The 12795-nt window shown below is 41.5% G+C and overlaps 1 long non-coding RNA gene across 9 annotated transcripts in view; it reads right to left on the bottom strand.

Annotated features, from left to right (window-relative positions):
* Positions 1–12795, bottom strand: part of LOC143804741 (uncharacterized) — a 1170763-nt gene that overhangs the window by 932003 nt on the left and 225965 nt on the right. The window lies entirely within an intron of this gene.

The raw sequence follows: 12795 nt of genomic DNA on the forward strand, positions 1-12795 counted from the left end.
TCCTGCAAAGTCGTCTGCAGGATGCGTTTTTTCCCCATAGACTAACATTAGCGACGCATTGCGACGTATTGACACACGTCGCAACCATCGTGCGATGGTTGCGTCGTGTTGTGGCAGACCGCCGGCAGCAAAAAACGTTACATGTAACTTTTTTTGTGCCGACGGTCCGCCATTTCCGACCACGCATGCGCGGCCGGAACTCCGCCCCCACCTCCCCGCACCTCACAATGGGGCAGCGGATGCGTGGAAAAACAGCATCCGCTGCCCCCGTTGTGTGGTGCATGCACAGAATGCATCGGTACGTCGGGCCGACGCAGCGCGACGGCCCCGTACCGACGCTAGTGTGAAAGTAGCCTAACCCTAACTTTAGCCCCAACTCTAACCCTAACTTTAGCCCCAACCATAACTTTAGCCCCAACCCTAACCCTAACTTTAACCCTAACCCTAACTTTAGCCCCAACCCTAACCCTAACTTTAGCCCCAACCCTAACTCTAACCCCAACCCTAACTTTAGCCCCAACCCTAACCCTAACTTTAGCCCCGACACTAACCCTAACTTTAGCCCTAACCCTAACTTTAGCCCCAACCCTAACCCTAACTTTAGCCCCAACCCTAACTCCAACCCTAACCCTAACTGTAGCCCTAACCCTAACTTTAGCACCAACCCTAACCCTAACTTTAGCACTAACCCTAACCCTAACTTTAGCCCCAACCCTTACCCTAACCCTAACTTTAGCCCCAACCCTAACCCTAATGGGAAAATGGAAATAAATAAATTTTTTAAATTTTGTTATTTTTCCCTAAGGGGGTGATGAAGGGGTATTTGATTTACTTTTATAAAAGGTTTTTAGCGGATTTTTATGATTGGTAGCTGTCACACACTAAAAGACGCTTTTTATTGCAAAAAATATTTTTTGCGTCTCCACATTTTGAGAGCTATAATTTTTCCATATTTTGGTCCACAGAGTCATGTGAGGGCTTGTTTTTTGCGGGACGAGTTGACGTTTTTATTGGTACCATTTTCAGGCATGTGACATTTTTTGATCGCTTTTTAGTCTGATTTTTGTGAGGTAGAATGAACAAAAACCAGCTATTCATGAATTTCTTTTGGGGGGGGCGCTTATACCGTTCCACATTTGAGTTTTATTCTTCGGGTCAGTACGATTACAGCGATACCTCATTTATATAATTTTTTTATGTTTTGGCGCTTTTATACGATAAAAACTATTTTATATAAAAAATAATTATTTTTGCATCGCTTTATTCTGTGGACTATAACTTTTTAATTTTTGCGTTGATGATGCTGTATGGTGGCTTGTTTTTTTGCAGGACAAGATGACGTTTTCAGCGGTACCATGGTTATTTATATCGGTCTTTTTGATCGTGTGTTATTCCAATTTTTGTTTGGCGGTATGATAATAAAGCGTCGTTTTTTTGGTTTTTTTTACTGTGTTCACTGAAGTGGTTAACTAGTGGAACAGTTTTATAGGTCGGATCGTTACGGATGTGGCTGTACTAAATATGTGTACTTTTATTGTTTTATTTAGATAAAGAAATGTATTTATTGGAACAATATTTTTTTTTCTTTATTTAGGAATTTATCTTTTTTACACATGTAAATATTTTTTTTTAAACTTTTTTACATTGCCCCAAGGGACATCGCTATATATTATCAGATCGCTGATCTGACACTTTGCAATGCACTGTGTCAGATCAGCGATCTGACAGGCAGTGCAGGGAGGCTTCCTGGCGCCTGCTCTGAGCCACCTCCCTGCAGGACCCGTAAGGCCCCCCGTGGCCATTTTAGATCCGGGCCTGCAGAGAGGAGGAGGTAAGAGACCCTCAGAGCAACGCGATCACATCGTGTAGCTCTGAGGGTCTCAGGGAAGCATGCAGGGAGCCCCCTCCCTGCACGATGCTTCCATATACCGCCGGAACACTGCGATCATCTTTGATTGCAGTGTGCCGGGGGTTAATGTGCCAGGAGCAGTCCGTGACCACTCCTGTCACATAGTGCCGGATGTCAGCTGACACCCGGCCACGATCGGCCGCGCTCCCCCCCTGAGCGCGGCCGATCCACTATGACGTACTATCCCGTCACTGGGAATTAAGTCCCAGGTCACCTCGACGGGATAGTACGTCATATGGGATAAAGGGGTTAAAGATGACAATAACAAGATAATCACAGAGGACAAAGAAAAGGCAGAGATATTAAAAAGGCACTTTTCTTCTGTGTTCACCAATGAACTGTCTGTTACATGGATCATTCAACAAAGCAAAAATCGAAATTCACAACCTGATATAACTAGTTTAACACAAGAATTGTATTGTGCAGAAGCCTGGTTGATACACAGCTGATAGTCCTACTGAATAGACTTAGAATTTGTATTATGGCACGAAAAAACTAGCTAAGAAAAACGAGTGGCCATCATTACTTTAACAAATGAAGGACAGTCAGTCCAAAAAATTGGGAAAACTTTGAAAGTGTCCCCAAGTGCAGTGGCAAAAACCATCAAGCGCTACTAAGAAACTGGCTCACATGAGGACCGCCCCAGGGAAAAGAAGACCAAGAGTCACCTCTGCTGCTGAGGATAACCAGCCTCAGAAATAGCAGGTTAACAGCAGCTCAGATTAGAGACCAGGTCAATGCCACACAGAGTTCTAGCAGCAGACACATCTCTACAACAACTGTTAAGAGGAGACTTTGTGCAGCAGGCCTTCATGGTAAAATAGCTGCTAGGAAACCACTGCTGAGGACAGGCAACAAGCAGAAAAGACTTGTTTGGGCTAAAGAACACAAGGAATTGACATTAGACCAGTGGAAATCTGGGCTTTGGTCTGATGAGTCCAAATTTGAGATCTTTTGGTTCCAACTACCGTGTCTTTGTGCGACACAGAAAAGGTGAACAGATGGACTCTACATGCCTGGTTCCCAGCGTGAAGCATGGAGGAGGAGGTGTGGGGGTGCTTGGCTGGTGACACTGTTGGGGATTTATTCAATATTGAAGGCATACTGAACCAGCATGGCTACCACAGCATCTTGCAGCGGCATGCTATTCCATCCGGTTTGCGTTTAGTTGGACCATCATTTATTTTTCAACAGGACAATTACCCCAAACACACCTCCAGGCTGTGTAAGGGCTATTTGACCAAGAAGGAGAGTGATGGGGTGCTACGCCAGATGACCTGGCCTCCACAATCAGCAGACCTGAACCCAATCGAGATGGTTTGGGGTGAGCTGGACCGCAGAGTGAAGGCAAAAGGGCCAACAAGTGCTAAGCATCTCTGAGAACTCCTTCAAGATTGTTGGAAGACCATTCCCGGTGACTTCCTCTTGAAACTCATCAAGAGAATGCCAAGAGTGTGCAAAGCAGTCATCAAAGCAAAAGGTGGCTACTTTGAAGAACCTAGAATATAAGACATATTTTCAGTTGTTTCACACTTTTTTGTTAAGTATATAATTCCACATGTGTTAATTCATAATTTTGATGTCTTCAGTGTGAATGTACAATTTTTATAGTCATGAAAATACAGAAAAATCTTTAAATGAGGTGTGTCCAAACTTTTGATCCGTACTGTATAAAAAGAGAGATAAAATCCTGCAATCCCAAAGTATTATTACCCCTTTTTTAAATCACTGGTGAAGCCATATCTAGAATATGGGATCCAGTTGTGGGCTCCATATTTTAAAAGGATATTCAGAAGTTAGAATCAGTTCAACGACGGGCAACTAGATTATTACAAGGGATGGAAGGCCTCTCATATGAGGAGAGGCTGGAAATGTTTGGCGTAGAAAAAAGATGCCTCAGAGGGAATCTCATTTACTTGTATAAATATATGTGTGGTCAGTACAAAACACTGACACATGACTTGTTCCTTCCAAGGACTGTCCTGAGGACTAGGGGACACTTATTATGGGTGGAAGAAAGGCGATTCCGACAGATAAACAGGAAAGGGTTCTTTACAGTTAGAGCAGTCAGACTGTGGATTGCTGACAACAGGAGGTAGTAATGGCAGACACTATAACAGCTTTTAAAATAAGGCTGGACGATTTCCTTGATACACTTAACAGTGCGGGTTATAGCTAGATTAGTGACAAAATGTTTAATTGGTGGAGGAAGGTTGAACTTGATGGACCTAGGTCTTTATTCAACCTACATAACTATGTAACTATGAGCATCGGGGTGCTCGGGTATGCTTGTTACTTGATCGAGCATTGCAGGTGCTTAAGCACAATGCTTCTGTCCACGCCACGCATGTTTTGCAGCTGTTAGACTGCCATTAAAAATGCAGGGATTGCCTGCCATAAACGGTAATGCCGGAGCCATGTTGGCTACTGTCATTGCTATGATTGGCTGGCCACATTGCCTCATCGGGTCTTACATAAGACCCGGTGATGCGATGCTCAGTTCTCTCCTCTGGAAGCAGTTCAAGGAGAGATGATATAGGAAGGGGAGCTTAGAGTAGAGCAGGCATATAGGCAGTCTATAATCGCTTTTGCAGTACTTGTATACAGCTGCTGCACCATTAAAACAAAAGTCCTTTTCAGTGTTAAATGCTGCCCTTTCTCAAGTAACATTGCTAGTACCTGCATTCAGTGTAAGGATAGCTGGAGGATGAGTGATAGTTTTGGATTAGAGGCATATAGGCAAGGATATTGCCTTACAGTCCTTCTATAGGTATACTGCTGCTGCAACCTAAAAATGAAAGTCCATTTCAAGGCTACATATTTTCTTTTCCCTATTACCAGAAAATTTGCAGGAATATATTATAGATGTGTGTCTCATGAGCTAGCATAGATGTTTGTCTCATGAGCTAATAGAATCATATGTCAGTATGGTTTATCCTCAATGTTAGTAAGATGAAGTGAAAAAAACAAGTGTAAAAGGTGTCATTTAATTACACTGCCTTGCAAAAGTATTCGGCCCCCTGGAACTTTTGAACCTTTTCCCACATATCATGCTTCAAACATAACGATACCAAATGTAAATTTTTGGTGAAGAATCAACAACAAGTGGAACACAATTGTGAAGTTGAACGAAATTTATTGTTTTTTTTTTTAAATTTTGTGGAAATTCAAAAACTAAAAAGTGGGGCGTGCAATATTATTCAGTGCAGCAAACTCACTCCAGAAGTTCTTTGTGGATCTCTGAATGATCCAATGTTGCCCTAAATGCCTAATGATGATAAATATAATCCACCTGTGTGTAATCAAGTCTCCGTATAAATGCACCTGCTCTGTGATAGTCTCAGGGTTCTGTTTGAGGCACAGAGAGCATCATGAAGGAACACAACAAGCAGGTCCATGATACTGTTGTGGAGAAGTTTAAAGCTGGATTTGGATACAAAATGATTTCCAAAACTTTAAACATCCCAAGGAGAACTGTGCAAACGATCATATTGAAATGGAAGGAGTATCATACCACTGCAAATCTACCAAGACCTGGCCGTCCCTCTAAACTTTCATGAACTGCAAAGATCTACAGCTGAGGTGGGACAGTCTGTCCATAGGACAACAATCAGTCGTACACTGCACAAATCTGGCCTTTATGGAAGAGTGACAAGAAGAAAGCCATTTCTCAAAGATATCCATAAAAAGTGTTGTTTAAAGTTTGCAACAAGCCACCTGGGAGACACACCAAACATGTGAAAGAAGGTGCTCTGGTCAGAAGAAACCAAAATCGAATTTTTTGGCAACAATGCCAAACGATATATTTGGCGTAAAGGCAAAACAGCTCATCACCCTGAACACACCATCCCCATTTGTCAAACATGGTGGTGGCAACATCATGGTTTGGGCCTGCTTTTCTTCAGCAGGTTCAGGTAAGATGGTTAAAATTAATTGGAAGATGGATGGAGCCAAATACAGGACCATTCTTGAAGAAAACCTGTTGGAGTCTGCAAAAGACCTGAGACTAGGATGGAGATTTGTCTTCCAACAAGACATTGATCCCAAACATAAATCAAAATCTACAATGGTATGGTTCACAAATAAGCATATTCAGGTGTTAGAATGGCCAAGTCAAAGTCCAGACCTCAATCCAATCGAGAATCTGTGGAAAGAGCTGAAAACTGCTGTTCACAAACGATCTCCATTAAACCTCACTGAGCTCGAGCTGTTTGCCAAGGAAGAATGGGCAATAATTTCAGTCTCTCGATGTACAAAACTGATAGAGACACACCCCAAGCGACTTGCAGCTGTAATTGCAGCAAAAGGTGGCGCAACAAAGTATTAAGTTAAAGAGGCCGAATAATATTGCACGCCCCACTTTTCAGTTTTTGAATTTCCACAAAAATTTAAAATAACCAAAAATTTTGTTTAACTTCACAATTGTGTTCCACTTGTTGATTCTTCACCAAAAATTTACATTTGGTATCTTCATGTTTGAAGCATGATATGTGGGAAAAGGTTGATAAGTTCCAGGGGGCCGAATACTTTCGCAAGGCACTGTAGCCCATTAAACCCTCAAGGCTGTTTGCACCTTCATGACCAGGCCACATTTTACCATTTTTACCACTGTCCCTTTATGAAGTGATATTTAGAATTGAGAGTCCTCAGTAGTTGATACCTTTCAGGAATGGACTGGGGCTGAAATTCAGTCCTGGCATTTGAAATCTTACAGGCCCATGTGTCCCCATCCCCATGAACCAGATGGAATATGTTACTAATATTACCCTGGATGTAGGAAAGGAAAATTTTCTACAAGACCAATGTTTCTAATGATTCCCCTGGCCTGTGTGGTAAGTGACTGAGTCAGCAACCTTGTGCTCCATTACAACTCTTAACAGTATGGGTATCTTGAGAACACCAACTCTGTTAAGAATGTATCAGACAAGGCAGCCCATGACTAGAGAAGCCCTTCTGGCATTTGCCAGAATTGCCAGATGGCCAGTCTGGCCCTGATACCTAGCTAACAGTTAGCCATTAAAAGGTATCAACTACTGAGGACTCTCAATTCTAAATATTTTTCATCTAGGGGTGCAGTGATCATATTGACACCACAGGTGTGTCACAGAATTTTATTCCATTGGGCAGTGAAGAAAAAATAATTACATTTTTACCATCAAGATTTTGCGTTAGCTCCGGATTTTACATTTTCATAATGGGAAATGGGTAAAAATTGCACCAAAATGTGTCCCACAATTTCTGCTGAATGTAGAAATACCCCATATTTGGCTGTACAGTACTGCTTAGACACATGGCGAGACTCGTGAGGGATGGAGAGCTATTTGCCTCCTGGAGTGCAGATTTTCCTAGAACAGTTTCTGGACTCCATATACAGAGCCCCTAAGTGCTAGAAAAGCAAAATCCCCTCTCAAGTGACCCCATTTTGGAAATTGCAACCTGCCATTGTAGTGACCAGTATGTTTTTTCAGAATTTCTTTTGGTGGGCGAGGAACCATTTAGCTTTTCCAGAGCCCTTGTGCTACCAGCAACATGGAAGCCCCTTATATTTCCATTGACAGATGACGGACCTGATTGGGGATTTGATTTTTTTGTGGATTGAGTTGAAGCTTTTATTGGGAACATTTTTCATTAACATTTAGGATCACATTTATCCGGCGCTCTACGCTGAACACTTACTTTGGGGTTTCCGCTTATTTTTCCAAGTGATGTGACAGATGAAACCTCCAATGGATCCATTCACTATAATGAGGCAGCCGAGTTACTCTGGACTCCGTCTGGCATCTGTTCAGCGGTTCTTTTCAGAAGTGCACAAAACTGTGGTCGATTGAGCTTTTATGCACACCTAAAAAGTCGGAAAACGCCAGACCACAGGTACTATGGCATCCACAGTGCCTCCACTTACCTCATTATAGGGGATCTTTCACCAGGGGTTCCGTCTGAATCATGTATTTTAGAGATTTACATGAAAATGAATGTGAGCCGAGCCTTACTGCGATCTTTGGGAGGCAGAAAGAAGAAATCAATAGCAGGTGAAGAATTGATTTTATTTATTTTTCATGCTGTTCCTCGTGCGGCATTAAGTGATTAGGCGACTTTATTCTTCAGATCGATGCGATAACAGCGATACCAGATTTATATCAGGTTTTTATGTTTGGCAGCTGTCACACACTAAAAGACGCTTTTTATTGCAAAAACTAGTTTTTGCATCTCCATATTAAGACCGTTATAATTTTCCAATATTTTGGCTTAGAGAATCATGTGACAGCTCCTTTTTTTGTGAGACGAGTTGATGTTTTTATTGTTACTATTTACGGGCACATGATATATTTTGATTGCTTTCTAGTTTGACTTTTGGGAGGCAGAATAAACAACAACCAGCAATACAGCCTGTGGTCACCATGGAGACCATCGCATTGTGTTGTGCTGATGGGAGCAGACAAGGAGCTATTGAAAGTGGCATTAGAGGGGTCAAATGTCCGTGATAGGCACCAATTATGGGCATTGCTGCAGGGTGTCAACTCTCGTATAGAGCTGACACCTGCACTCGATCGTGGCAGCACTCAGAGTGAGCCAGCGCGATCGGGAAGTATATGTACAGAGGTTTGCGGGAATGCAGGTCCAGCAGGATAGCACATATATGGCACATGTCAGGAAAGGGTTAATAAAAATATGTTTTTATTATACATTCCAATGTGTATTCACATTTTTGAGTAGGATGTATATGTAATAGTGAATATTCACACATACAATGTCTATTTATTAATTGACGTTGTTACTTTCGCATTGTTTATCTAATTTAAAATGTGCAAGGCTTGTGGTAAGGGACAGGGAAGTGGACATGCTGCTGATGGAGTATGTAGAGGCCGAGACCATGGGCCCAGACTTCTCAACCTCATTGGAAGACAGCAGCGTAACATAAAGCCAATTCAAATGTTCCTTTTCTTTCGGGTGTATTCCCATGAACTCCTTCCCACCCTAAAAAGGTATACAGTTTATGGTTTCTTCTTTTTCTTGATCTCCTCCTCCACCATATCAACAGGGTCACCATCTGGCCCTTGCTCCAAATATTTAGAGGGTCATCAGGTGGCCCTCAGTCATAATTTTTAGTGGGTAAACGGGCCGTCCTTGCTCATAATTTTTAGAGGGTCATCAGGCGGTCTTTGCTCATAATTTTACATTTACCGGTGACTATTAAGGGGTGGAGGAGGCAGGGTTTTTTTTTCTCTTTTTAATTGTGCCCTATATACAAGTCATTATACGGGAAAACATGTTTCCTAACATTTTTTTATATTATAAAAATTTTTTTCAATATTCCATTTTATCTTCGGCTTTGTATGTTTTATTGTCAGTCCATAAAAGTGGAATAATACACTGACATTGTTCCCAGCAGCAACCTGGAAGTCAGAGATGCATCCAGGCATCTTCCCCATGTTGTTCCCATTCCATTTGAGCACAGTTTCCTTCCACTTCAGCGATTTTCCTGCCTCAACAGCCCTCCTGTTAGGGTCTTCAGGAAAAATGCTCGCCTCAGACCTGATAACAGCTAATCGGTGGAGCTGTGAGACTCCCACAGATCTGATATTAATCACCTTTCATAAGAGGTCATCAATATTAAGGTAATTAATTTCACAGTAGCGGACATCCCTTTAAGACCAAAGAAGCAAATATTAAACCCTCCACTACACTTGGCCACCAGAGCAGATGGCACCAACACACATGAACTAAGGTTGGATCTTTTTGTTCCAACATCATTTATGACTGACCCCCTACCATAACAGCAACCCAGGAAAGTACAGTCATCTTCTGCACAAAGAAAAAGCCAAACAGAACTGCAAGACAGAAGAACGCAGTTGCCCACAGTTACTCAGGCACTTGTCTCATACCTAAAAATGGTCATACACAACATAAGGCTTTATGTCAAATATCTCAGAACACTGAGGCTATGAGATGAAGCCACCAGCATGGAAGATGGAAGAAGAAATGTTATAACATGTAACTTGTTAGAAGAAAATAAGATCTGTTAAAACTACTGATCCTAAAAATATCTGTTGTCAACCCATGTCAGAATCACTGCTTTGTTCCAGCTGCATCCTATCACCGGTTCAGATCTTGATTATTTTGGCATCATTTACTGCTTTTGGCTACAAGTCAGTGTGTAAAACAAAAAAAATGGATTTTGAGTCCAGTAGTTTGGGAACTTCAGCCAAAATGTGTAAACAGTGAAAAGATGTTCAAGAGCAATGTATTTTTAATTCTGATAAACCACTTTGTAACATGTTATTTCTACTCTTCTAGATCTTTAACCCCTTCACCCCCGGAGCTTTTTCCGTTTTTCCGTTTTCGTTTTTCGCTCCCCTCCTTCCCAGAGCCATAACTTTTTTATTTTTCCGTCAATTTGGCCATGTGAGGGCTTATTTTTTGCGGGACGAGTTGTACTTTTGAACGACATCATTGGTTTTAGCATGTCGTGTACTAGAAAACGGGAAAAAAATTCCAAGTGCAGTGAAATTGCAAAAAAAGTGCAATCCCACACTTGTTTTTTGCTTGCCTATTTTGCTAGGTTCACTAAATGCTAAAACTGACCTGCCATTATGATTCTCCAGGTCACTACGAGTTCATAGACACCTAACATGACTAGGTTATTTTTCACCTAAGTGGTGAAAAAAAATTCCAAACTTTGCAAAAAACAAAACAAAACAAAATTGCGCCATTTTCCGATACTCGTAGCGTCTCCATTTTTCGTGATCTGGGGTCAGGTGAGGGCTTATTTTTTGCGTGCCGAGCTGGCGTTTTTAATGATAGCATTTTGGTGTAGATACGTTCTTTTGATCGCCCGTTATTGCATTTTAATGCAATGTCGTGGCGACCAAAAAAACGTAAATCTGGCGTTTCGAATTTTTTTCTCATTACGCCATTTAGCGATCAGGTTAATGCTTTTTTTTAATTGATAGATCGGGCGATTCTGAACGCGGCGATACCAAATATGTGTAGGTTTTTGGTTTTTTTTATTGATTTATTTTGATTGGGGCGAAAGGGGGGTGATTTAAACTTTTATGTTTTTTTTATTTTTTTCACATTTTTAAAAACTTTTTTTTTTTACTTTTGCCATGCTTCTATAGCCTCCATGGGAGGCTAGAAGCAGGCACAGCCCGATCGGCTCTGCTACATAACAGCGATCATCAGATCGCTGTTATGTAGCTAAAATGCAGGTGTGCTATGAGCGCCGACCACAGGGGGGCGCTCACAGCCACCGGCAATCAGTAACCATAGAGGTCTCAAGGACCTCTATGGTTACAATGGAGGAGCATCGCCGACCCCCGATCATGTGACAGGGGTCGGCGATGCGCTCATATCCGGCCGCACGGCCGGATGCGGTAGTTAAATGCCGCTGTCTGCGCTTGACAGCGGCATTTAACTAGTTAATAGCGGCGGGTGATCGCGATTTCACACGCCGCTATTGCGCGCACATGTCAGCTGTAGAAAACAGCTGACATGTCGCGACTTTGATGTGCGCTCACCGCCGGAGCGCACATCAAAGCGGGGGTCCCGACATGTGACGTACTATACCGTCACATGTCGGGAAGGGGTTAAAGGAGCACATTAGAAACATATATTTCATGAAAACTTTCTTAAAGAGTTATTCTCAAAATGGTAATATATATAATTTACTGATCGCTGGAGAACTAACTGCCCATGATCCCTAGAATGGCTGTTTTGGAACCCAGGAACAAAACTCTGCAGAGACCTGAACTGAAAGAAGCGGATTTGATCAGCTTACTCCAGTAGTACCATAGACAATGAATATACTCTCTGATCACAATTATTAGGCAATTTATCACTATTCTGATAACTAGAAGGGTGGACAGTGGACATTCAGCCTTTAACTTTTTATGAAGCGTGCACATGTCCTCCCCTGATGACCTTTGAGGAGAAAAGCGTTGGTAGGCACACAAGGCTGTTAAAGGGTCAGTTCAGTTGAGGGATAGCTGTGGACTGCCCTTGTAAGTGCGGGAGTTTGGGGCATACAGGGTTATGATACCTACCCTTAGGACTTATAAGGGATAATTACTCCCAGCTTGTTTGTTTGGGATGTTTGGGATAAGGAAGAATTTCCTATCTATCCTGTGGATCTGAACTTTGGGTGAGAGATTTCCAATTTTTTTCCTCAGTCACAAATAGTTTGAAATTTTCCTAATTATCTTATATGCATTATATGTGACCACTGTAATTTTTTATGCATATGTATAACAAAAAAAAAAATTCTAGCAGGTTTATATTGTGTTTACAGATATACTGTCCACCATTGTAGCGTAATATTCTTTCAAATCTATTTGCATGAGAGACTGAGGTGTTCTCATTTTTATACTACTATAGTAATTTTTACATATGTGAAGTAAAAGTTATGTTTTATTTTTCTCGCTGTGAAATTCCATGTCTATAAATACAGTATGTGAGTTATGGGGAACACAATATTTGTATGGGCTCGCCAGCCCCTGTATCTTTCACTTACATATTTTACTAATTCATTTTATTATTGAACAACTAAAGTTCTGTTGGTCAATAGGTTAATAAACCTGAATATTTAAGAAAGTAAAAGTGAGGTTTTGTCTTTCTTTGGATAATATTTATGTGTGCAGAATTATTGGGCAACTATTAGTATGCAGAATTATTATGTAACTAAATGCAAATTTCATTTGTTTATTTACTTCTGTTATAGAGAAGATAATAACTAGTGATGAGCGAGTATTCTCTTTGCTCGGGTTTTCCAGAGCACGCTCGGGTGGTCTCCGGGTATTTGTGACTGCTCAGAGATTTAGTTTTTGTTGACACAGATGTATTATTTGCGGCTGCTAGACAGCTTGAATGCAACCAAGCAACCCCCACAT

The sequence above is a fragment of the Ranitomeya variabilis genome, chromosome 2 (assembly GCF_051348905.1).
Source record: "Ranitomeya variabilis isolate aRanVar5 chromosome 2, aRanVar5.hap1, whole genome shotgun sequence".
Classification (NCBI taxonomy): Eukaryota; Metazoa; Chordata; class Amphibia; order Anura; family Dendrobatidae; genus Ranitomeya; species Ranitomeya variabilis.